This window comes from Sciurus vulgaris, assembly GCF_902686455.1.
Source record: "Sciurus vulgaris genome assembly, chromosome: 2".
Lineage (NCBI taxonomy): Eukaryota > Metazoa > Chordata > Mammalia > Rodentia > Sciuridae > Sciurus > Sciurus vulgaris.
Window position 1 is genome coordinate 75,007,039 of NC_136462.1, and position 26,827 is coordinate 75,033,865.

Sequence of the window (26,827 nt, forward strand, 5' to 3'; positions counted from 1 at the left end):
AGGTTTTACTTGATTCCATTTCTTAACCTGCAATGGAGGTTAAATTTAAACATGTGATTTGGTAGGGACAAACAATAGCACATACTTGGTAACATTATTATTTTACAGATATTATAAAAAAATTGTGAAACAATATGTATCTTAGAATTAATGCAATAGTATGATATTGGATAGATCAATAATATAGCTTTTCAGTGCTAATGTTTATCTTGTTCCTGTTACATTACTTACATTTAATTGATTTTATGAATTTTCATATAAAGTAATGGTATAGTAGTTTCACCTTAGGAACAAGAGATAGATTCTAAGACCCTAGTGGATATCTGCCTAAAACTTTATATAACAAACCCTATATTTAGTAAGTTTTTTTTTCCTATACATACATCCCTGTGAGAAAATTTATTAATTAGGCATAGTAAGAAATAAACAACAATAATGAAGTAGAACAATTATGATATAACAAAAATTACATGGATGGAAATCTTAACATGTTGTTATTCCATATTTACCCTTGTGATTATGTAAAATGACGTGATGTCTCTCTGATGAGGTGAAGTGAGATAAATGATACAGACATTGTGATGTAGTGATGTAGTGTTAGACTTTGTTAACCTCACTTGAACACAGCACTGCAGTAGTGGATTGTTGATCTGGTAACAGATGGTTACTAAATGACAAAAAGTTGGGTAGTTTTTATAGCATGGATATACTGCACAAAGGGATGATTCATGTCCTAGGCAGGGTGGAACAGGATGGTGCAAGACTTCATTGTTCTACCCAGAATGACATGCAGTTTAAGACTTACATGAATTGAAATATTAGAATTTTCCATCTAATATTTTTGAACTGTGATTGACTTGTGAATAACTGAAATTTTGGAAGGCAAAACTGGACAAAGGGACAACTATTATTCTATTCTTAGGGGAAAATAAAGACTTGATAAATCAAACCATGCACGGAAATATTAGTTTATGTATATCCTACATTTTTGGTAAATGTATGGTTTTTTTATGGGAGAAATTTTTATTTTAAATTTATAATGTGAATGCCTCTTGGTATCTAGCATTCTATTATTTAAAAGCATCATTTCACAAATCTCAATACAGTAATATTTTGTAGTTATATGCTTTAGACCTTCTAAGATTCTGAAGCATTTTCTAAATAAAATATAATATGTTGTGTTCAGTAGTTTAGAATGCTAACAGCATTTGGGGTCATAACTCTGAAACTTAGGTTGCAGAGTTTGAACCTAGCTTCAACATTTATTGAGGAATCAAGTCACTTTGCCTCCCTGTGCCTTTGTTTTCTTATCTGTAAAAGGAGAGTTCACAGAATTGAAATTTTAAAGTGCTTAGGACGGTGGCTATAGTATATGCTTGCTATTTTCAGTGTTAATTTGATCATCACATTTAAAAATTTTTGAAAGTTCTTGTCAGTTTTATTAGAATCCATAGTAAACCAGATCATTCTGTATTTTGCTCTTCTTTTGTAATTATAAGTTTTATATATTTTTACTTTATTTTCCTTGAAGCACTGTCTTTGGTTGAAAATACCTAAATTAGTAAAAGCAAATCAAAACTGCCCTGAGAATCTGTCTGAACCCATTCAGAATGGAATTTATCAAAACCAAAACAGAATAAAACAAATAACAAAAATAAAGAATGCTGGCCAGAATGTTCAGAAAAAGGAACCCTTATACACTGTTGTGGGCATGGAAACTAGTACAGCCACTATGGAAAACAATATGGAGAGCCCTCAAAGACCTAAAGATAGAACTACCATTTGGTCCAGCTATATACCATTCCTGGATGTGTACCCAAAGAAAATAAAATCAGTTTACAAAAAAGATACCTGGGTATCAGTTTTATTGTGACCCTGTTCATAATAGCTTAGTTATGGAATAAGTCTAGGTGCCTTCCAGCAGATGAATGGATGTAGATTATGCTGTATATATACACAATAAAATATTCAGTGATAAAGAAGAATGAAATCATGACATTTATGGAAAAATGGATGGAGATCTTCATGTTTAGTGTAATAAGCCAGATACAGAAAGACAGATATCACGTTTGCCTTCACATGCAGAAACAAACAAAAGACAAAGAAAGAAGGAAAGAAAATAACCTGTAAGTAGAAGAGGAACTATTGGGAAAGGGGAAGGGAATTGAAGGGCATTGGAGTTAGAGGAGACAAGCTAGGGTAGTAGGAAGGGTGGTTATGATTAAAAATACCATATTTGCATTATATATGTATGGAAATGTCACAGTGAAAACCATTAATTAGCATAATATGCATTAATTCATTGCCTCTGAGATGTAGCTTCTTAGATTGCAAATATCCCTAAATTATTTCCTTATTTGCCATTTCTTGGCCAATATAGAAAAAATTGTACATATTTAAAGATATTTGTGGATAATTTGAAGTTTCTGAAGTAAGATATAGAATATAGACATATATAATAATATTTATCACTTATTAGACATTCAGATATCTAATAATTTTAGTCATAAAATAGTTTTGAATTCATATCTTGTGATAGCCATATTGGGTGATAGTAGTAGTTTTAAAACTGTATTTTCTAGTCTCCAAAAGACTCTAGGAAGTAGTCAAAGTGGTCTGTGTGCTGAGATTCTACCCAATTATTTCAACAGTACTACTCTGATTAACCTGTTTATTGATATGTGTCCCATAAAACTAGAAGAAAGTAGTTGTGGAACAAATTTGAAAAACCACTGATTTAAGTGTTTTTATTTATTTTGCTCTAAATTATTCAGATTTCTGAAGATAAACAGAAAAGTTTTGAGAAAACTCTTATAAAGTCCATTATGCATTAATAATTTTTGTTAACTAGGTTCCCCAAATCCATAGACTAAAATCAATAGCTTTTTCTTTTATTCATAATAATAACAGTTGATATAGTTCTCTAGAATTAATTTATTCCTACCAGTGTAGAAGAAACCTTGTCCTCCTTTTCTGCCACTTCCTGTGCTGAGCCAAATGAGTTATTGGTCTTTTGCCTGAGTTTTTCATTTTTCAGAACCATGTTGAATTTCGTGTTTGCTATTGCCTCTTCTACACTTCTTGCTCTTTTAGTTTTATTCTCCCTTGCCATTTTCCAGAAGGAGTGGAGTTTACCATGTGTGATCATCTGACTTAAAATTTACAACCACTGACACATGGTGCTTTACTATGTGTGTGACTTGTTCTAAGGCTTTCATCTAGATTCTCATTTAGTCCTCAGACCAATTTCATTAGAATGTTACTGCTGTCTTCCTCATTTTGCAAATGAGAAAACAGAATGATGAGTGATTTACTCAGTTCTGCATGGTTAGTGATTGGCAGATTGATATGAATTCAGGAACTTGCTTTTAGAACTTGAGATCTTGATACTTTATTCTTTATTCAAATGGACCATAAGTCTACAATACTTCTCTTACACTAATATATTTTAAAATTCTATTTAAATCAGGCAGGTCACTGAATTTTTATCTTATTTAAGTAAGTTAGTTAAAAACCTAGCAGCCTGTATGTATGCTGTCCACACACACACACTTGTATATGGAAACTATAACAGTGAGGAATAACTTTTTCAATAACACAAAACTTTCAGCTATTAATTATCACTTAACACCATCCTTCTAAGTAATTAAAACAAGAAAATTGGCATTTACTGACTAAACTAGGACCCAGTGTTATAACACACTGGAAATAATTTAATAAAATCAGAGAACTAATAAATTTTAAGTTGATCTTAAGATTTTTTTCCTTTGTTTAAGAATTTTGGAGTTGTAGAAATATATGTTTTTGAAACTTAAAAGTTATAAACAAACGTTTATTTCTTTAACAGATATTCTGTCCAAATACTTGAAATTTAAAATGAACTTAGTTATACTTAGTGTAACCAGTTAAATTCTGCTCAATACTGATCTTTTTTTCTTTTATAATAATGTCATTTCCATTTTGTGTGATTTTTCTGTCCCTCGCTTTCTTCAGTGTGGACAGAAATATATTGCCTTCCTGCTGAGGATATAATTTCTGAATCCAGGCAATATACTGTCAGCACAGTGAAGCAGGAAATTATTCTCCTGTGTCAGCTGCTGTTGTTAAAGAATAAAGGTTTGGGTTAGGATGCAATTCTATTATCTCTACTCAAAAACCTCATATGACATGCAGATTATAAAATCAAGAGAGTTTAAAGTATTCAGTGACATGTATTCAATGACAAAAGATACTTTCCTGCTCACAGGTCATGCTTTTTTTCCTGTTTCAGTGTCAGTAGCCCTCCAACTTATTCAGCTTATTTACATTTGGAAATCATGTTCTTCAAAGCACTGGGAATATTGGCATATACTGAAGTTAATATAAGTGCTAGCATCCACAGTATAATAGTAATAGCAGTATCTAGTGTTATAGAGAACTTTTGTAACACCATGTTTTTGATATTTTAACTGAATATTTATTCATATGATAAATGTACAAGAAAAGGATGACCCAAAGTAGCACAACGTGTGTGTGTGTTTGTGTGCACATTCACGTATACCATTCTAGATATAAATATGTGTGTATTTTTTATGACTGGTATGTATATATGTGTTTTAGTTAGTTTTTTCATTGTTGTGACCAAAATATCCTATTAGAATAACTTAGAGGTGGAACAGTTTATTTTGGCCAATTGTGTCAGAGGTCTCAGTTCAGAGGCAGCAGATTCCATTGCTCTAGTCCCTAGGTGAGGCAGAACATCATGAGGGAAGAGCCAGGCAGAAAGGAAGCTGCTCAGCTCCTGATGGGTCTGGAAGCAGAGAGAGAGGAGTAAGAAGGGATCACAGGAAAGATGCACCCTTCCAGGACATGCAGTGATGCATCTCTTCCAGTCACACCCTGCCTCCCCACTGTTACCACCAACTTCATTCAAACTAGAATGGACTGATTAGGTTACAATTCATAATGTAGTATTTTACCTCTGAAAATACCTGCATTAACAGGAGTTTTGGGTGGATAACTCTTATGCAAACCATAGCAATATGTGCATTGTTACAGATAGAGATGGGATTTATTTATAGTCTGTGTTCAGAGTTTGTCCTTATACCTTCTATGCTATCCTAATAGAATTTTATATAAAATTCTGATATTTTATGGTCTAGTTAACTGGTAAGAGTTATCAGATATTAAAATTAGATAAAGTATAAAATTTAGGCAATTTCATCCCTTAATCTAATTTTTATAGGGATTGACAAAAAACTTTGTTGCTGAAATTTTATTTCCTAAAGACTCAGGAAGTTATAGGGTACCATTTTGTTTGATAATCTCTGCTCTGTCTTTATGTGGCATAGACAGAAATCCATATTTCTGTATACAGTACAGGCTTTATTTTACTAAACTAGCACAATTTTTCAGTATTTTATTTCCATAACTTTGTGGTAGATCAAACTGTAATACTCAATGCTTTTTCATTTAAGAAAAGTAGTGTTTAAGGACATGTATTATTTAATATGACAAATTATGTTTTAAGGAATTTGAGAAATTTGTGTGCATTTCAAATATTCTTAAGTAGGGAGATGGCCTGAGAGTCATGGTAAAATGTATATTTATTTTTAGTTTTATAAGTTTGGTGTGTAATGTGTCTTGAATATCATTAATGGATATTGGGATTTGGAAATGTCAGTAGCAATTGATAATAAGAGTATTAAATAGAAACTTGTCTACCTCTTGTAGAAATGACATGAAAATTTATAAGTATTTTGTATTTTTAAAAATAATAGTTTAATAAAATTCACAGTTATAGTAACTAGTGGAGAATTCAATAAATGAGGAAGATAAGAGTAAATTCCTCATTTGTTGGATTCTAATTTGAACATTACCTGTCTCATTATGCTCTTTAGCTACCAGCATATTCCATTTTTTGATGACTATTTCTCCATTCAGGAAAATGTATTATTATTATAATTATAAAAGCAACTGAGGAATAGAGAAGACTATTAAATATAATGATTGCATAGTGAATAAATCTATACACTGTTTTATTTTAAAGGATAGAGAACTATTTCCTTCCCTTGATGAAAATTTGTGTTGTAATTAATTTAAAATTCCCTTTTCCCTGAAACTTATTGTTGTGTCAGTGTGAGATGCATAATCTTTAGGCAAGGAAAGAAAAATTATCCTTGAGTTCTTTTTGACAGATATTTATCTGTTTAATTTTGCTGAAATAATACTGTCTTATCCTAACATCATGAGGCAGGCTAGAGAATTTTAGGATGATTAAAGTATGTACAGTGTGAATACTTAAAATATATAACCTCAGACTTTTGATAGTTTTCCATCCATGTGGTTATCTGGATTTCTGAAAGTAGAATTTTGTTAAATTTAAACTTTATTATAATTTTCCTGTGTAGAGATTATGCTTTTATTGAGTATCATCACATAGACTGCATTTGTAAATAATCAACTTGATATGCACTGTAATCCTAGAAACTGGAAATGTTACTTGGATAAGACAGACAAAAGGAGGTTTGGGTAGTTGTATGTTTAGATTTATTTTTTATTTTGAATATATGGAATACTTATTGTGCTCCTTTATTCCTTTCCAAGGGCAAGTAGTCTTAAAAATAGGCTTCAAATTGAAAATTTTATTCAGTAAGACTATAAAACTACCTTTATAAAACAATGTAACTGGAAAAATAGGATGAAAAGTTCTTTGATAAACTTATTTGCATACCCAGCCATTCAACACTAATGTTATCTTTGTTTTTCTGCTTGCATTCCATTCCACTTACCATATTTAAAGATTAGATCTAGTGTATCTTTTCTTTAATTTCCTTTCATGGCTTTTTTTTTTTTGGGTGCTCTTTGTATTCTTCTTTAATGGTACTAATATTCAGAATAGTATCTTGTTTTATTGAGAATATTCATTCTTCAGCATTGTATAATTATATAATTTGTTTGCACTCAGACTTTTGGTTTATTCCTATTGCCTCTAATTACCATTTACTTATTGATATTCTTGGTAGACAACAACTTTCAAAATGAATAGACATTTTAATAATAGTTTTAGACTTACAGAAAACTATAGCAGAAATTTCAAGGAGTTACCATATACTGTTTTTTGCCCCTGTTTCCCTTTCCCCTGGTACTCTGTTTCCTCTATTATAAAGAACTTGCATTGGTGTGGTACAGTTGTTATAAGTGATGAGCCAATATTGAGATGTAATTAAGTGAAATCCATAATTTACATGGCCATACTTTATTTTATGTATGGTATGAGCTTTTACAAATACATAATGACATGTATTCCCAATTACAGTATTCCTACAGAAAAAAGTTCCACTCCCTAAAAATCCCATTTCCTTTCTGCGCATCCCTGGTAAATACTGATTATTTATTAATTTCTATAGTTTTTTCTTTTTCAGAACATTGTATACTTGGAATCATTCAGATTAGTTTTTTTAATTTAAACACTTAGGATTCCTCTCTGTCTTTTAGAGATATATTTGCTCATTTCTTTTATCACTAAATAATATTCCATTGTATGGATGTACCATACTTTGTTTAACCATTCACCTGTTGAGAGACTTCTTTGTTTCCAATTTTGGGCAATTATGAATAAAGCTACTATAAACATTTATGTGCAGGTTTTAATGTAGACATAAAATTTCAACTCATTTTTGTGAATACCAAGCAGTGTGATTGCTGTATCCTGTGATAAAATATGTTTGTAAGAAACTGCCAGACTGTTTTCCAAAATTGCTTTTCTATTTTGCATTTCCTCCAGCAATGAATAAGAGTTTCTCCTGTTGCTCTATATCCTTGCAGGGTTTGGTACTGTTGGATTTTTGGATTATAACAGATGCTGATGAGTATCTCGTTGTTTTAATTGTAGTTGACTAATGAGCTATTGTTACGGGTTGAATTATTTTCATCCAAAATTCAGATATCTACATTGTAAGTCCCAGTACTTCAGAATGTGATCTTATTTGGAGATAGGATCTTTACAGAAGCAATAAAGTAAAAATGAGGTCATTATAGTGAGTTCTGATCCACTGTGACTAGTATACTTATAAAAGCTGAAATTTGTCCATAAAGGTACACATGCAGAGAGAATGCCATGGAAACATGAAGATGGCCATCTGCAAGACAAGGAAAGACCTGGCATAGATCCTTTCCTCACTTGTCAAAAGGAATTAATTCAGCCAACATTTTGATATCCAATTTCTAGTCCCCAGAACTGATACAAAACATATTTGTTTGTAATACAGTGTTATGCAGTTCTATTGAATTAATATACATATGATATTGAGCATCTTTTCATATGCTTATTTGCCATCATTTCATCTTTTTGGTTATATGTTTGTTCAGATTTTTTACCCATATTTTAATGTAGTTATTTTCTAATTGTTGAATTTTCTGAGCTTTTTCATTATTTTATATACTGTTTTTTTTATCAGATGGATATTTTGCAAATATTTTGTCTCCATTTGTGACTTTTCATTTCCTTGGTTGTGTTGTCCACAAAGTGAAAGTTTCTAATTTTAATATAGTCCAACTGATCCATTATTTCCTTACATGCAAATACCATTTCCTGCATTTGGTATTATAACTAAAACCATCATTGTTGTCACAAGATTACCTTAATTTTCTTTTTTATCTTTCTTGGAGTTGTGTAGTTTAGTCTTTGATGAATTTTGAGTTAATTTTTCATGAGAGATTTTATGGTCTCTAGTTAGGATTTAATTTTTACATGTGTTTGTCCCAGTTGTTCCAGCACAATTTTTTGAAAAAAGCAATGATTTTTTTTTTTTTTTTTTTTTTTTTTTTCCATTGAATTGCCTTTGCTTCTTTGCAAAAGATCAGTTGACTGTATTTACCTGGGCTCTTTTTCTTTCCATTCCACTGATGAGTTTACCAATTTTTTTTTTTTTTTTTTTTTTACTGGTACCATATACTAACTTGATAACTTGTAACTTTATAGAAGTCTTAAAAGTTGTTCTCTTCTTTCAGTATTATTTTGGCTCTTCAGGTTTTTTTTTGCCAACTTTAGAATCAGTTTGTTAATATCTGCAAAATAACTTGTTGAGATTTTGATTTGGATTGTATTTAATCTGTAGATAGCTGGGAAGAACCCACATTTTAACAACTGTGTTCCTTTCTAAGCATATTGGATAGTTCTTCATTTATGTAGATCTTCTTAGATTTCTTTCAGAGTTTAGAGTTATCCTCATGTAGATCACGAACATATTTTGTTAGTTTCGTTTCAAATTACATCAATTATTTGTTATTGGAACAACTACTTTTCATACATTTATAAGCAATGGTAATATAAGTCTTGGAAATTGTTCCAATGATTATGCAATTACAAGTTACCATGGTAGATTATTGATTGTTCTTGTGATTATTCTTTTTTAAGAAATATTCTTGAGGCTAGGAGAACTTAGAAGTATTTCATCACAAAAATTGATTCTTATCAAAGCATATTGATTGATACAGGCTGATAGTGAATTAACATGTAATTTGGGATGAATTAAGTTTGCATGATTTTTCTTACATTTTTCAATATACTTGTAACTGAAAATATTTATTTCTACAGTCTGTGCCTAAGAAAGGCATAATATAGTACTTTATTTTGTATTTTTGACTTACATTATTTTCTCTTCATTATGTTGTACTTCTGAGAAGGAATGACTGATAATATATGTATTGAGTATACGTGTCATAACTTAGGATGATGAGTGATTGTAAAATGAATGGGAAGATTACATGAACAGACATGAACATCAAAGGAATATGAGTTTTCTCTGAAAATATAACATTTAAATGTATAAGGTCATACATAATTTAGACAGGCAAAAAACTAATTTTCTTTTAAGTAAAGGGAAATACCTTGGCTTTTAGAGAATTCACCTTTAAATATTAAATGTTATGTGCTTGAAAATGCATGAAAAGAGGGAAGACACTGCTATTAAGCTATGAAACTCAAATATTCTCTGAAATTGTGTTTTCAGTGACTCCAATATGAATACCAAAAATGTTTCTTTCAAACAAAAAAAAAAAATCCTCTTTTTTACTCTTTCCTATTCTAGAGCCTTTCTGATCTATAAGCTTCTAGATTTGGCATCTTACTTAGGGGATTTTACTTTTTAGTTTATATAAAGTCTAGTATCCTCTACAAATCACAAAATATTTATATTTATGTTTATTTTATTGTTTAGCATTTACAGTAAGATAATATTTACTAATTTTCAGAATGTTTTTATAACACATACAAAAGGAAAAACTCTAAAATATCCCTTATAAATTTCAGTCAAATAGGGCCTGCTGATTGTTACTAAGAATAAAAAATAATATGATAATAAAGGTATTCAGCCTGATATTCATAGAATATTTTAAAAGATGAATAATCAAAATCACTTACTAGTTCATTGGTGCTAACCATTTGAAAATACAGTATAAATTGGGGTAGGGAATTAGAAATAATATATTTGTTTTATTTTTCTCTAATATGATCTCTGTTTGTGACTGGTTAAATCACCCTTTTTTGTGTTTCTTTATCTCAATAAGATGTGATAGCTTCGGGGGAATTTTAGAAGGTCAGTTTAAATCTATTTTGAATTTTTAACCTCATAGTCAATTTAAAACTTAATTTCTCCCCATTTACTTAATGCCATTTGAACTTTTCTAGGAGATTGGAGTGTGGAACTAGGTTAAAGTGTAGTTATTCCCTTTGCTCACTCTAGTAAGTAGAGTGATTTGCTTTTTTTAGTCTATGTCTGTTTCTTTGTATTTGATGCCTAGAGGTAGAAAGAGAAAAGGATCTCTTACTTAAATGACACCTTTGTTGTTCCCTTTTTTCTGTCTCTCTTGCCCTGCCTCACACTGACTAGTCCCCTTGTTTTCTGTGTGGATGAGAAAAAAAAAAAAATACTAGCTTTCTAATGGGACACATATGTAAAACATTTTTAGGAAGGGGACAGTGTTTTTGGAATGCCATCTAATTCTGGATTGTCCTTTTCTACTTTTTCTCAGTTTCTCCTTCTCCAGTATACCCACAGCCTCTGGCTACCAAGGTCCCTATTTATTGGAGATTCAAGTCCAGTTACTTGCATAGTAAGAATACTTTTTTGTTGTTGTTTTTATTGCAATAGTGACTCCAATTCTCTCTAACCTGTTTTCTAACTCCAGAGCTCTCTCCACTCTTTTCACAGAGGAAAAGGAAAAGGGATATAGGCATGGAATTAAAGGCAAGCCTAACACATACATAGAAATCCAATTGATAGCAGTCTTCTCTTCTTTTTAGGCTTTTAAACTAACTCTCAGTTGGTTTGGGCAATTATCATTGTCATTGATTTACTTCATGTAGGTCAGTGAAGGCAAACTCTGATGATTGTAGATTGACTCCCTTAAGATGGAGCCAGAGAATGGTAGTTCTCCAAAGAAAAACTGAAGAAGGGAAAGGTGTTTAAGTCACAGAATGATAGTTGGCTCTTACTTGTTTAAGGCTGTCTTCTCATTGTGAAAACTTAACTTATGTCTCTTCATTCTTAGACATGGGTTCTAATTGCTAGTTCATGAGCAGTGGGAAAATTCCCATCTGATATTCTGTTAAGGTAAATTTTATTAATCTTTCTAGTAGTTCCAGACTTACCTCTGATAATTCTGTTTTACCACAGAAACTGATATCATCCTTTTAACAAATTAAACAGGTTATGTTATTCCCTCAGTCAAAACACAGGAGTGGCTTTCTGTAAAAATCTTTAAAAAAATCAAAGTCCTTATTATGACTTAGAAGTTCCTGCATGATCTGGCCACAGGTTTTGATCGTATGTTCCTATCTCAGGGCTTTGCTTTTATCTTCAGTCTGTCTGCAGTATTCTTAACCCACTCACTTCATTTCATTCTTCATTCAAATAATGCTGCTTCCTTGATGTTCTCCGAGTATCCAATTAGGATAATATATTTATCATTCCGTTTCCAAGACTTGCTTTGTTTTTGGTTTATACACTAATTTTCATCCTGTATATTATATATTTTATAGTTTAGTATTAATTTCTTCTATTACATATAATTTTCCAGAAGGCATGTCGTTCAGGGTTTTACTTAGTCCCTAAAATGGTACCTGACCCATAGGAGACCATCAGTTTCTTTGTTGTTGAGTGAATGAATGAATGCATGAATGAATGAATGAATGCTAGTTTCCAGAATCAAATCTTAGAAAATCACTTTGACTTACATAACTTTTACTATTATAGGGTTTTACATAGTATTATAATTTTTATTTCTATAGTTCTTATATTGTTCCCTCCCATAATCATCATCTCAGGAATGTCTACAGCTCCAATTCATCTTCCATGTTGCTGTTAGAATTTTTAATAAAATGATTATCTAAATGACACTCTGGAGGAGAGCATCCCCAAATTCCTTGGCATACTTGGGCCTGTGATTATTCTCCTTTTCCTCACAGGTCCCTGGTCTGTCCTACTCACATCCTTTTCATTGTAGTACTCTGAATGCTAAATTGTGTTTCTCTCTTCCTTCAGTGCCTTTACTTAAAACCTATTCCCTTTTTTTCCTACCACTATTTTTGGTGTGTGAATACATGAAATGTAACTCCTATCATAAAAAGACTCTAGAAAAGATTGTTTATATTTGAATAATGAAACAACTGTATATTTGCATTGTATGCTTGTTATTTCAGAGTATCCTTATTTCTCACTGAGTATCCTTAAGATATGGTAAGATTCACTTATCATTTTTATGAGTATTTAATAATAACCAGAGTCTTCATGATCACCATATATACACTATTTTGTAATACTGTTTGTAGTATCTTGAATGTGTTTTTAAAAGTTGAGGTAGGTCTCCTTGTTGTTAACCCAAGGATTCTTTTTTAAAGAATGTACATGTATGAATTATTCTTATTATCTTTTATCTACAGAAAACTAAACTAAAAGGATTAGGGAAAACTATTTATAAAAGTGAAAGTTTAATTATATTATCATTGAAAAAGATGTGTCCCCTTCAAAGGTCCCCTTGAGATTCTTCAAATTTAGAATTTTTATTTGACTGTCATTGTATGAATGAAAGACTAATAAAGGAAATAGTTGTTTTACATAGCAATTATAGTCAGTTGTTTTCAACATATGACTCTTTCTCTAGTCAGTGCAATAAGAAAAGAGACCAGTGGAGCTTTTTGGAAATGCATACTCCTGAAATATGTAGCAGAATCCCACAACTTGTATTTAGCATTTTTGTATCCAAAATAATGTGGAACTATTTGACTTGTGATATTATTTTCTTTCAAAAGACACAGTTAAACAAAAATAAAATCATGAAATTATATAGCAGTAAACAATTTGCTTGAGATATCTCCTTTGAACAACTACTAGTATCACTGATAAATAGACCTGGTATTATACTTTGTGCCTTACTGGAAGGAGTTTTTTCATTTAGTCATTAGAATACCCCTGACTGTTCTTCATGTCACATGAGATGTAACAGCTGCAGAGTTGCATATTCAGTAATAAAAGATTATATCTACTTTATTCAATTGATTTTATTGAATATCATTTATGAGTAGTTCCTTTATGGGGGGTGGTCACAGAGCTTTTTGAGAACCCTATAAAATTTTTATTTCAGTGTGACTTTGGAGAAGAAATATTGTCCTTTTATATGAGATCACTTTTAAAACTATTACATGAAAAATAATTTAGTTGATGAGGAGTAATTATTTCATAAAATTATTTTTTTAATATAAAATAATTCAGAATTTTAGAATGGTTTTTCTTTCTTTATAGGTATTTTCATGTTGCTTATGCTTCAGTTTCAGTATCCTACCTATTTTGGATTGTTTTGCCCTCCAGAATTGTCATTTCAAACAAAAGCATTAAAAGTAGTTAGAGTGAAAAATCTTAACTGTCTGTATTTGTCCAGTTTTAGGTAAATTATGATAGAAAAAATGTTATAAATCGCTATAAAATGTTGGGGTATTATTTTTAACACATATTTTAATGCTTGGTTTATAATTAATTATGTTGTGAATTGAGCAACTGTATTTCTACCTTTCTTGCAATCATTAGCATTCAATTTTTAAATGAATGATAACCATCTGTGTAGGTCTCTTGTGATTGAATGATGTATTCTCTTACTGTGGCATAGTTTTCAGACAGCCACTTTTGTTCTGAAATATTTTCATTTCTATAGTACTTTTCATCCCTGTATATATGTACAGGAATCACTTCACCCACCACCGAATTGCAGCCACTTCTGAGGTGGAACGCAGCAACTGTTTAACAGCGCACTTTCCCCTAGGTGCTGACATCTGCAGAAGAAATTGTACATGGTCCTGTACAGAAGGTATTTCTCCACTGTGCCATCTGCAGAGTGAAACTGACTAGGAGTACTACATAGACTGTAAGTTTCTTGTGTACCTGCCCTAGACTGGAAAACTCAATAAGAGAGAATAACAAATAACTGGGAAACATCATTTCAAAATGTGTGGAGGTCAGTTAAACTTGGTGCTGCTTTCCCTGGCTTTAATTTTTTTTTTGAGGTCAACTGGTTTTTGATTGGTAACAAATTGAATAATAGATGCATCCCTCCTTGGAAATTATTTTATTCTAAAGGCAAATGAAGCTAAAGTACTTTTATAAAGTCATCACTTTTGATGAAACTTAAATGAAATTTATATATTTTCAAATAATCAAATCAGTCAAACATTTTCTCAAAATAGCAAATCAACTTATAATTCAACAGGAACATCTTAATTAGCTTTGTTTGCAGTGTTTCATGTCTTAGTTTTAATGCTTTCTTTTGGTGAAAGTTTTGTAAAAAAGCCAGTTTATGATGAACCTAATTTTGATGCTTTGATTTAAAAACTGAAATTTTTTTAACATACTGAAACAAAGCATGAGAGGAGAAACAGTAAATATTTGAACTTCCACTTAATGTATTTTAGTCTGTCTCCCATTTATTTAATGAGTTTTTTTTTCCTTTTGTAAAATCAATTTGATAAAAGTACTTTCTTTAGTAGTAGTCTAATGTTTATGCCTTTTAGGATGAGAAAATAACAGAAACTTCTGTGTCTACTGGTACAGAATGAAATTGATTGTTTTATCACTTTAGGGTTTTTTAGTTAATAGTATTATTTATTTATTTATTTACTTATTTGTTTTGGTGAGTTTATAGACATTTCTATGTGAAAAAAAGTCAGGGTCTTTTGATTTTCCCTAAGTCTTAATTGTATGAAATTAATGTCTTTTGATTTAGTTAACTTTAAATTATGTGTTGAAAGTTAAGATGTTTGTGCAAATATCTATGTCCATATATTCTCAGTGAAAGTAGGTGAAATTTTACTTCAAGTGACAGTTTGTTTACTTGTAAAATGAAGTGGGTGGAAGAAATGATTTTCTAGAGACCCTTTCTATATGTGTTTTCTGTTTAACTTTGGTAGAATTCTTTGTATTCAGAATTGTACCTAACATTATGTAACCAAGATTTTTTAATACAGTTGTCTTTGTTCCAGTCAGAATATTATTTTTGTTAATTAATGGTGTTTTAGAGTCAAAAGAGAGGTCAAATTTCCTACTAAGACTTTCAACTATCTCTGCTTTTATAATGAAGATGTTCACACTGTTTTGAAATGTAATTTTTTGAGAACAAAAGCAGTACAATTCATAGTATGGCTTGCAATACAGAGCATCAAGTGAATTAGGAAAAAAATAAGGCGTAAATTATATTCACAGTAGAAATTTACATAGATATTAACAAAAACTCAAATTTTTTAATTAGGCTCCCCCATGCGTGGACTTAGTATTTCATTTGATTGTTAAAGCAAAAATGAAATAAACACTAATATTTTAATAATATAGTATAGATTAATATAGTTTTATATCTAGCAAGAGGCTAGTTTTATCAACATAGGATATATTTGGGGTGCTATTATTGGTTCCTTTGCATTTTCTACAATGGTATAATAATGTTTCTTAATCACATTCATTTTATTGATGGAAATAATCATAATCATTTGAAGAGAAATAGACCATACGTTTTAAATATCATTTAAATTTTAATGAAAGGGTAGGGCATACAAACCAATTGCATATGTCTCAGCATATATTTTTTATAAATTATACAGGATATTAAATATTATATTTTAGACTGTGGGTAATATATATTTGACATCTTATTATATTTAATATTAAAACCAAAGAAATCTTATGTTTTAATATAACTCTGGTGTATGATTTGGAAAATTAGGTGGAAACCTGAATACACATCTGTGTTGTTTGAATTTAATGAAAATGCACTGCTTATGTAATCAAACATAAACTTGCAGTTTTAGATAATTAAATATTATATATTTGAACCATTTGCATATTTAGAGATTATTCTCATTCTATCTAATAGAGACCCAATAGCTCTACTTGATTGTTCTACAAGGGAGGGCCCTTCCTCTTAATCTGAAGGTCTAGAATTCTGATTGTGATTATTACCTACTTAATATCACTTAATAATTTTGTAACTCAGAAATAAATGCTAGGTTAAAAGTAATTAAATCTTGATGAGATATTTATTCTTTATATTTTCCATTATAATTTTCTATTTGTAATAGGAAAAGGAAGCAAATGCATAAATAATATGAATTTTAAAATATTTAATGATATGTGCTTCTGTCAGTAATGTTCTGGCAACATATGACTTTCAAGTGGAAGCTTTAAAAAGAAAACGAAGAATTTTGCAAAAAAATAAGTATAAAACAGTGAATTTTTTGGTGTGTATTTTTTATCAGGTATTATTTTAAATTTTTAACTATATTACATAAAATCCACACCAAAAATAACATTATTAAATAGAGTTTCAGTCCATAACTTTTTTTATATTTTTAGGTGCTTTGTTAGGTTAACAAAATGCTCTAAAATCTTTCAAATTAGGGACATAGTTTTGTATCCATTCCAAAAAGATTTAAACAATATTTTCATCAGTTTTTTGAACAAATTATTGTAATATAACATCGAGATGAAACATCTCTTTAAATCTACAGATTTTTTTTTATCAATAATAGATAAATGATTTTGCAATAATATATCACATGGACAATTATTTTTATACTAAAATGGTTACTATTTGAATTACTTTATTTAATAAACCTTTAGTATTTCATATGTTTTTTACCACAGAAAATATAATTTATGTTCATGGAATAATACATAGAATTTTAATTTAAGTATTTTTTAAATAAATGTGAAGATTTTTTGTTTTTTGTTTTTGTCCCGTATGATCTCTGGCAGATAAAAGGAGCAAAATTACACTCCTATGTCTACATCGGAATTTAGTATATTCTTAATTTACATACCAAATTATTTCTGCTTATTTTTATGAATTTTGCAGTTTTCAATATAAATGGAATTAGTTGAAAAATATAAATATATTTGCATAAAGAACTAAAGATACCATAAGCCTCATAACCTTTAAAACAGATTTAAGCATTATTATTATGTTAAATATTTCCTTAAACACTGAAATTGCTGTGTGTCTTGTGGATAAATGTGTGTGTGTATATATATGTGTGTATCATCTTTCTAATGTATTTTCTGTAGTGTAGTCTGAAATCCTGACTGCCATTTGTAGCTATTTATTCAAGTGTAAATTGCTTAACAACATCAAGGTTTAAAAAGAAAAAAAAAAAAAACTGTTAATTGAGAATCATTACACCTACCTCACAGGGTTGTTGTGAGGAAAAAACAATAAAACATATCTGAAAGATTGCTTAGTATACACTAGATGTGCAATATATGACAAATGAATTACCAAGACCTTTTAGTGGCCCTTGTCTGTAGGATAAAATCCAAATGCCCTGACCTGGCATGTGGTCTGGTTCCTCCTATATCTTCAGGCTTATTCTCTCCTTCGAGCTGCTGATATTGGCTGATTTTTACTGAAGGTTTACTAGTTCTCAAAATATACTTTTTTGGACATTTGTCTGGCTTTATCTTTCTTTTAAACTACTTAGAATTTCCTTTTTCTGTAGGCTACTGTCCTCTAACTCAACCTCATCCCTCTGGCCTTATTATAGATTTCTCCTTATGTATTTTGTTAGACGAGCCTTTCATATGATACTGTATTTATTCCTATTCTAGAAATTATCACGTGATGTACCTGCCTTGTATTTTTTTCCTTTACTAAATATAATCTAATATAACAGATAGAGTCTGTTTTCTCTAACTTCCCCCCCAATACTTCTGCAACTCAAGAAGTTAATACTTTATAAGTAAATGAAAGTTTCCTGTAAATAAATTCACAACATAAATAATTATATGACAGTTATGCATTTGTGAAAAGCAACTTTCATTCTTATGTATTGAAAAAAATAGATTTCAGGTCCCACAATAATTGTATCAGAATTGATTGTCTACAGTCTACTTTGCCTATCATTTACTGCAATAGTTTTTTTTTTGTTTGTTTGTTTTTTAAGAAATACACTGCCTAAGGATGTAAGAAAAAGTTGGTTTATTCTTTCCTATCACTGTACGAGCAATTCCATTCTGAATATTATTTTTTTGTCTCAATAAAATGGTCTTCAATTGACTTTATCTCTTTTCTCTTCTTACTCTTGTTCTTCTGTTGCATGTTTTTGTTCTTCTCTGTGTTATCTACCTTCTCTTGTTCTTTCTTTTTTTATTCCTTCTTTCCTCGCTCTCTGTGACATTTAAAAACCGACTTAATTTTTGGATAAAAAGGCTAATAAGTTAAAATTTGAAATTCTGACGCAAAATTTCTCCCCTTCATCATCATGCTCAAAGGAAGCTTAAAAGGCTGAATGACAAAAGGTATAGAACATGGCCAATTAGTAGACTTCTCTATTAATTTTTTTACCTCATTTCTTCTGTCTCTTGACTGTGCTACTTCTGGGTCCTCCAAATACTACTTCTGATTGTTCCAAAGTTTGAGGAATAAAAGTAAAAAAGAGCTAACTGGTAGTAAATATATATTGGAAATCTAAATAGTTATTCTCCTGCTATTCAGTATTCATCAGACTCCCAATGTCTGGAAATAACCTAGGTGTAGTTAGTTGTTGGGATTGATAATTATGGTCCATACTTACTTTTTGTGTGTGTGACTGATTTTTTTTTTTTTTTTTTTTTTGACCGCCCTCTTTTCTCTATGACTTTCTGGTCCACATCTGACTTTTTTCTTCTGCAGTTACCTTGTTCTTTTTGTAGTCTTCTAGGTAAATTCCTTTTAAAATAGTGCACACACACAAGTGCACACACAACACACACACACAAATTTATTTTTAAGCAAAGGTCTCACTGTGTTACCCAGACCAGTCTGGAACTCCAGGGCTCAAGTGATCTTTATGCCTCTGCATCCCAAGTAGCTAGGATTATACATGTGCACCACTATACCTAGATTGAGGATATCTTATCTTCTTGCTTTTGAAATTCATCTTTTTGTCTCTCTCTCTCTCTCTCTCAACCACCCTCCCTCTCCCTCTCTTCCTTTCTTTTTCTCTTTATCCTAATTAGGTACCTTATCTTGAGCATCTTATATTCTAGGGCCACACTGAGTAAATCATTGTTGCATTTCTTTCTCACACAATCTGTAAACTCTTTCCAATATATGCTTATATTTTTTTATGTGTTGGTGAGTCAAATATTCCTGAGCAATTTTGGAACACAGTCTTACCAAGCTTAGCATATATGATCTGTCACTTCAGCTTTAATACTTGAAACCTATTCTCAGCTTTGAGTCCATAGCTGAAACAACAGGAAATTTTCCATTTTAATGTGCTTTAAATAACCATTTGCCTGCATTCAAGCCATAACAGGCAGGTTGATGTTCTATGAATGTCCATCTATTTCTGTAATTCCATGCTTCGTCCTATGCTGTGTTGTCATTTAAAATGTTCTTTTTGACATTTTTCCTGAAGAATCCTACTCAGTCTTCAATGCTCACGTTAGTCATGGCAGTTAGAATAAATTCTTCCCTACACTGTGTTCTCATTAATACTCTGAAGTATTATTATATTAACCTGTTGTATGCATTGCTCCCTGACTAGACTGCGATTATTTTTGAAATAGCCACTAATTTATTAATTGATGAACCTTTTACTACCTACTCCTAGTCCCTGTTAGGGGTTTAGTCCATTTTTTTGCTGAATTAAACTCTTCAGAAAGCTGAGATTGAATTTTGTAAAATTACTGAGTAATTAGTACATCTGATCTCCTTATTTATTTTATTCTTTGTTCCAAAAAAAATATTTGAAGGGGAAGAATTTGTTTTTGTGATTCTGTTACATGTTTAACCCAATAGTATTGTTCTTCATCCCTTTTTAGGTAAGTTTACTTTAGATTTTAGTTCTGGTTTTGACTTAGTTGATTTTCTCCCATTTTCCTCTGCATTTCTTTGTTTTTCTCTTTTATTATTCCAATTATGGAGTTAACTATGACTGTGATGGATAATTAAGTATTCTAAGTAGCTTAGATGGAAGTAAAAACAAATATCATGATTATTTATTTACTACAGGAGTTTTTCTTTTTTCATTTTTAGGTTCTTCAAGGTTTTAGGCTTTATCCCTAGATGTGACCTGAAATGGTAAAAAGGCAAACTGTTGGTCACCAAGAGGGTTAATTATGAGACAACAGTATTCTTCTAATAGAAAAGTAAATTGAAATTATATTTGTGAGTAAATGTTGTTTCAGTCAGACTTTATTTGTTGCTATTTTGGATGATTATTAAAATAAAATTACCCTGAGTTGAGGGTGTAACTCATTGGTAGAGCATCTGCCTAGCACATTCAAGGCTGGGTTTGATTTTAGCACCACAAAAAAATAAGTAAATAAATAAAATAGAATAAATTACTTTGATTTGTAATGCATGTCTGTCTGCTGTTCGTTAATGGAATACAAAAATCAGGATTTATTCATTTATAGATATGTGTATATATATATTTCACATATATATCATATATGTATATTCAGACAAATACACAAAAATTAGAGAATGAAGAAAATGCAATGGCATTAAAGTAGTGATAATTGAAAAATTTCCTGTGTTTAAATATTTTTTTTTCCTGGAACATTTCCAAATGAGTACAAATAATATACCAAGCACAGAAAAAATCCTTTCTCCTCAAATTGCATTGTTAAAGGTTTGAAAGAAAATAAATCAATATTCAAGAAAATATCCTAGTGATCTTTTTTGGTTTTGGTTCCTTGTTTTCCATGTTGTTGGAAACAAAAAAAAGAGAGAGAGAGAAATTTTTACCTTTTTTTTTTAAGGTTCACCAATGGCTGCTAATATTTAATATATGATAATTTTATCCACTGGCACTTACTAATTTGAGACTGTTATGATCCAATGATATATAGGTCTCAGGATCATCTGAACTTCAAGCAGTAGATACCAGGAGTCATAAGATATGTAGTTACATTTGCATAGTTATATTTCATAAACCATTAAATGTTTATGTTAGTTTTTTCACAACAGGAAACAAACTATAAAATATGACCGAGTGATTTTCGTTTTTAATTACCAAGAAACACTTTGGCTTTTTCCTTAGCACAGACATTGCAATAATTCAAATGAATCTTTTTTACATAAAAATACATTATTTTTTAATTTTTCACTTAAGAATGAAAATTAGATATTAGGAAGGTTTAAAATTCCGTTTTTCTGAATACATTGGGGAAATCAGAGTGTAGGAAAATACATCTAATATGTATAGCCACCAATTATCAAGTAAGAACATTAATGATGAAAAATATAATCTCCCAAAGTATACCGCCTGATATATATTTCAATTTTAACTACTCTTTTTTATATCACAGAGTTATATCACAGAGTTATATCACCTTAGTTATATCACAGAGAAAAGTGTAAAATAATAGGGAATTTGTCATCAATTTTATTTCTTTTTTAAGATTCTCTTGTAAACTCAAACTTCACATTGCCCCACTGCTCTGGGATTCAGCTTCTCTGAAACCAAAACCAAAATCAGTAGTTTCCCACTCATATTCTGCCTCCTGATACGAGTCAGGAGCTTATGGCTTTTACTAGGTACTTTGTGACTTATATTCACACACAGACACAAACAAACAAACAAAAACACCTTCCTCTTTCTTTGACTTAAATATTATCCATTTATTTCTGGATCCCAGTTAGTTTGCCTTTAGGATCATTATGCATTATTCTGTTTCCATTGATGAAACTCTAGTTCATTATGTAATCACTAGAAGTGATATGTTCTTAAAACCAGGTTAATTTACACTTTTTTCTTTGTTTAAATTTCATGTTCCTTGGTAGAAAACACATATTACTCATCTTTGTGCTTTCCATGGATGATATTCTTATAAATCCTTTTCCAAATTTATTTAACTACCAGATTGCTGGTATTTAGAGCTTGAAAATATTAGATTGCTAAAACTCAGATCAGTGCCACAATTTAAAATTAATCACAAATTATTCTAATTTATTAATGTTATCACAAAGAAAGTACCTTAAGTGAATTTTGAATAATAATCTACTAAGAATATTTGGCTTGATACTAATTATGTGAAGACAAATTTTACCAACAACATGCTGGTATATGCTGATTTGTAGGTTCTTGCTGTAAACTGAGTTCAATCTTTGGTTTTGTTACAATTTTAAAAAGAATTTTGGCAAAAGGCTTCTGATGGGTTAGGCCTCTTTTTGCATTAGTCCCTTTCTATCTATTTGTAGATAAACTACAAATAGAAAACAAGCTTCTTTTAAAATATTACAGAAGGCTTATACCCAACTCTAGTCCCACTATGGATCTAATTCATTTAGGATGCAACGGCTTCCTAAGAAGAATAACTCTGCTGGAGGCTCTTTTCATACTTTCTGTGCTAGAACTTTATAATTTTTTCTCTTTTACTGCCTCTTATTTTAGTCTTTGAAGATCATCACTGGTTTTTGAAAAATTTTATTACGAAAGTTCTGTCATTCAGATGAGATTGAATCTGAATATGTGCTTATTGTTATTAGAGTATTTGGTAAAATTCTTTGCATGTTTATTAGTGTTGCATAGAAATAAGATGACATTTTAAACACATTCACTTAAAATATTTTTTGCTATAAAATTTCCTATATTTTTATTAATTTATAACCTGAATTTTTACTCCTCTGCTTGCTCTTCATTATTTTATATCTTTTTCATCTATTATCATCTGTCTATACACATGTGTATACATAAGAGGTTTTAATTTTGTAAGTTCATTTTTTTATATTCTAATGCCTCAGTTATTTTTTGAAAAGGATGACTTTTCAAATCAGTTTAATTTTGCTTTATTTAAAAATAAAATTTGAAAACTATATTTTTATCTTCTTTCCGTATTTGTTTTCTATTTATATTGATATTCATGTATGTTTCTTTCATATTGTGTATCTATTCAGTTTATATAGAATTTAATAAAGCCACTATAATTTACATTGTTATTTGTATAATCCTTCATTCTCATTCATCATTCACTTATTGATTTATTAACTGTTTATGTAGTCATCTATGTGCCATGAATTGCTCTGCATGCTTGGGGTACTGAAAGTCTCTGCTCTCATGGAGCTTATATTTTTGTAAGGGAAGAGGGACACAAACATAAGTATTAATAATAAGCAATTTTAGATAAGCATAAATGCTATGTAAGAAATAAGGAATGAACTGAGCATGGTAGTATATGCTTGTAATCCCAGCAACTTAGGAGACTGAGGTAGGAAGATTACAACTTGAAGGCCAGCCTCAACCACTTAGCAAGACCTTCAGCAAGTTATCCAGACTGTCTAAAAATGAAAAAAATAAAATATGGAAAGGACTAGGAATGTGCCCCTGGGTTCAGTACCCAGTATTGGGGCATTTAAGTTGTCTTAAGAGGACGTAGGGACATTTGAATTGAGCTCTAAAAGAGAAGAAAATTACATTTCAGGTATCAGGAATAGTAAGACAAATGTCCGGATCAGAAAGAGTTCAACATGTTCAAAGAACAGAAAAATAAATGTGTGGATTGAATTTCTTTGGGGAAAGACTGTGGCATGAGATGAGATCATTGACATAATGCAGTTGTGAGAACAAGCGTTCTGTAATAAAGAGTTAAAGTTTTATTTTTAAAATGTGAAGACAGTGCCAATTATTATTATTATTAATGAACCTGTTTGCACTGAAGAAATAACTCTACCTAATGTCTGGAAAATGAACAAGGGAAAGGTGTGGGGGCCAAATGCTGTAATTTTTAGGATCATAATTGCAGTAGTTCAGTGAGAAATTATGGTGTTGGTGTAGAAGTTTTAGTAGTAGAAGTGATGAGAGAATATTTTGGAGTATTGTTAGAATTTGTGAATGCATTAGAAATGAAATAATAAACAATATTAGAGGTAGTTAAATATTTTTGAAAATGTAATTAGATGAACATATACTTTTTCATGGTAAAAATATAACATAAGTTAAAAAATTGCATCTGTTTTTTATTTAGTTTTTTCCTTATTTTTGGCACCACAGATCACTTTAGCGTTTTGTCATTTTCTCATCTCATTGCCACTGATTGTAAATAATGATTTATATTTGAAAGTATCTTGTTACTTTCATTTGGTTATCTTTAATTACTAACTAGGTGAAAATTTAATGTATTTATTGACTAAATATATATTTTTTCATTGTGGGTTGATGCTAGTCTTAATTATTTTGGAATTATGGGTGTTTTCCTTATTGATTTGAAAGGCCATATTAACTTCCTAAAATGACCTGAAAACCCCAACATGATTTGGCCTTGACACTTTCTAACTCCATTTTATGTTATTCTCTTCCTCATCTTTATACTATAGACACTGGCTACTTCTCAAATAAGTGATCTTTGTCTTACCCCTTGTGGGGTCTTTGTACATCGGTACAACTCTTCACTGATGACTGGGAGTGAAGTCCCATCTTTTTGTGTTTCCATTCAGTGTTGCCTCCTTAGAGGAGCTATTACCAAATTCCTAACATAACACTCTTCTCCCCCTCTCAGAATTTTACATTTTCAATTGTCAAATCAGTAAAGTTTTTCTCATGACTTTTTCCATTACTTTTAAAAGAAAAAAAATTTTTCATTTTGAAATCTTTCATTTACCTGTGTTCTATTCAAAATGTTTCTGAATATAAAATTACCACTTATTTCCATGAATTAGAATAACTATTCAAAGATAAAAATAGCTTTCATAAATGTTTTTTTGTTTTCTTTCAATTTTATTACACATTTATTTAAAAAATAGAGATCATACTACAAATAGCACATTATCTTTTTTCCACTTAATATTGGCCCATGTGTATGTTTAGATAATACAGATAATAGAGATTCTTCCTTTTGCATAAATATGATTTTTATAATTTCTACAGACTCACTTCTTATGCATTTGTTATAGTGAATCAATTTCTTATTGTGTACTTACTTTAGTCGTTTTATGGTGATATAAAGTGTATATTGTTTAAGGTTTTATATTCATTTATGATAGTTTCATTATGATAAATTCTGTATAAAATAGTGAGTTTATTGGGTCATAGGAGTATGGGAAGTATTTTAAGCCATTTGAATATTCATTGACCAATTTACACTTCAGAAAATTTAAATCAGACATTCTTAGTGCACAAGTGTGTGTGCTTCTCATCAAATATTACAGTTTCTAATATTATGGACTTTTAAAAAGTTGGCCCGCTCCTCTCCATGTGTTTTCTCATCCTAAAAATTTTATCAAAAAGTATTAGGTTTTTTTTTTTTTTTTTTTTTTGCATAGAAAATTTAAATTTTTATGTAGTCAAATTTATCATCTTTTTCCTTTTTTCCTGTTTCGTGTCTGTGGTTAAAATCACTTTCCTGGTATGGTACCATCTATTTCTTGATGCCAAAATTCTAAAATCAGTCTCAGTGTGCTGCCATCAAGGTGCTGACAGAGCTAGATAGGTCTTTGGAGACTCCAGGGGAGCCTCCCTTTCTCTTCCTTTTCTAGCTGCTGGGAACTACTTGCTTTCCTTGGCTCCTTGATCCCGTTTTTTGAATTAGGCTGAACCTCTCTTGCTTTTGTTCTCTTATCTTAAACTTCCTCATTTGACCTTTTTGCCTCCCTCTTAAAGAGACCCTTTTAATAAATTCATGCTGAATTCAGATAATCCAGGTTAATCTCCCCATTTTAAAGTACTTAAATTTGATCACATCTACCTATAAGTATCTTTTGCCACAAAAGATATTATTCACAGGTTCTAGGGGTTAGTACATAGATATTATTTGTGGGGCCTTTATTCAGCATACCATATATGGAAAATTACTGATTTTTTTGCACTATTTTACTTCTTTTTTGAACAAATATGTTAACTCTGATAGATTTTAGTTCATTTTCTACCCAGTTAAAATTTTACAAGTCTAATTTTTCTGTTTTACAAGTGACTTTATAAACTTGTTTCTGTTTAATGTATTATTGCTTTCATTTTTTAATGCAAATACACAAAATGTTTTCTTTACATTATATTTGCTGTTGTTTTAGGATAGACTTTTTTTTCTAATAGTGAAGTAAGTTGCTTATTGTTCATCAGCAGATCTCCTCTTTGACATATTTTTGTTATATTTGTGCATTATTGCATCATCAAGTATTAACTTGCACTTGCATTTTTGAAAAAAAAATCTGTAGGTGTCTATATTATATTAGTTTTACAATATGCTGCTGGATCTAATTGATCAGTATTATTTTTAATTTTTATATTAAACTTATTTATGCATAATTGGGTTTGAGTGTGATTTTGTTTTCCATTTTAATATTTTAGTCATGAAATTATGTTAAAGGCATTCAGTTTTCCTTTTATAAA

General features: G+C 30.3%; 1 protein-coding gene across 5 annotated transcripts in view; it reads left to right on the forward strand.

Annotated features, from left to right (window-relative positions):
* NOVA1 (NOVA alternative splicing regulator 1) overlaps nt 1-26,827 on the forward strand; it is a 141,375-nt gene that overhangs the window by 33,268 nt on the left and 81,280 nt on the right. Inside the window, exon 2 of one of the 5 annotated variants that reach the window (XM_079126758.1) lies at nt 14,296-14,397. The exons of the other annotated variants lie outside the window; for them this stretch is intronic. The gene's annotated coding sequence lies outside the window, so the exon portion shown is untranslated. The remainder of the gene's footprint in view (nt 1-14,295; nt 14,398-26,827) is intronic. 5 annotated transcript variants of the gene reach the window in all.